Here is a 1,281-nt window from a genome sequence, read left to right as displayed (position 1 = left end):
GAGAGAGAGAGAGAGAGAGAGAGAGAGAGAGGATTTTTCTGACAAGGCCCAAAGCTGTCTTGACAAAGGGGGCACCTGGCTGAATGAATGACTTTGGGGGGCAGCCAGAGGAAAGGGCTGCAGGGCTGGCAGAACCATTTGGCTGACAAAAGCAGGACTCCCATTCTTGTTATTATCAGGACAGGGGCCCATGTTCTACATTTTTTGGTCCTCTGCACTCTACAGAATGCTGATTTTTTTTTCCTCTCTCCTTTCAGGTGGCTTTCAGCTATCCAGGGTCCTGTATTTGCAGTGTCTTCCTGGCCTAGCTATTCATTTAGTGACAAAATTCACAAGGCTGGATTTTGTTACTCTTTTGATAACACATAAAGCTTCCCCCCCCCCCCCCCAAGCAAACATGTAAGAAAAGGCTGTGGTAATGATCTATAAATGCCATTTTCTTTTGAGTGGTGGTGTAAGTGAAATTTGCCTCGGGAGAGGAGTTGTGCTTTTTAAAATATAACCAAAGCCTGCAGAAAAGCACATCTCTCCTAGAATCTTGCTGCTTCTCAAGGGTTCAGTTTTGTTAGCAGCCCCTGAGACCCACACAGGCAGAGGCAGATGTCTTGTTGATGGATTCTTAGCCCCATGTAAAATTGTTCTGGTAGAGTCCCATTTGCACGCCCTTTTCTCGGCTCCCATGGGAAATTTTGTCCCCCTACTCTGAGTTGCCACTGCTGCTGACTGTGTGGGATGAGAAGCAGAGAAAGAGAACAGAAGGGATCAGGGATGCGGTGTGGTGATCTGGAGGGGGAAATGTTAAATAAGTGTGAATGTGTGTGTGTGTATGTGCATGTTTGTGTGTGAGGGCTGACACAAAAATGGGGATTAGTTAGGGTTGGAGAACCAAAATTCTTTCCACAGCTGCTCATGTTCTAATCATTAGACATCACTGCTGCTTTGTTGAGAGCAGAGCTAAATTCTCAGGGCTCTGCTGAGGATGTGACTGTAAGTGAGCTAGTCTGCTGTGCCTTAAAGGAGGTTTGGTGGTCCTGGGATGGTGGGATTTTTCCTATTCTGTAGCCAGCTCTCAAGTGTCCTGTGAATTAGGCAGTTTAGGGGTATGGTGTCTATGTTTGAGTCAACTGGGGTCCAAGGAACCCAAACCAGCTCCTTCATCATCAGACTAGGTCCTGAATGGGCTATTGATGTGCTGGTTGACAAGAAATGGATATCAAGGCAGAAGAAAGGTGTGGTGTGTGTGTGTGTGTGTGTGTGTGTGTGTGTGTGTGTGTGTGTGTG

General features: G+C 46.8%; 1 protein-coding gene across 1 annotated transcript in view; it reads right to left on the bottom strand.

Moving 5' to 3' along the window:
- Positions 1-20: 20 nt before the first annotated feature.
- The window catches only part of KY (kyphoscoliosis peptidase), a 106,627-nt gene continuing 105,366 nt past the window's right edge, over positions 21-1,281 (bottom strand). The window contains exon 11 of the mRNA XM_069108698.1: positions 21-1,281. This exon is cut by the window's right edge and continues 3,217 nt beyond it. The gene's annotated coding sequence lies outside the window, so the exon portion shown is untranslated.

Source organism: Petaurus breviceps, unplaced genomic scaffold (assembly GCF_028583685.1).
Source record: "Petaurus breviceps papuanus isolate PSGF00001 unplaced genomic scaffold, PetGlider_PUasm1.0 90424, whole genome shotgun sequence".
NCBI classification, from domain to species: Eukaryota; Metazoa; Chordata; class Mammalia; order Diprotodontia; family Petauridae; genus Petaurus; species Petaurus breviceps.
Note: the sequence above shows the minus strand (reverse complement) of the source record. Positions and strands in the feature narration are given on the sequence as shown.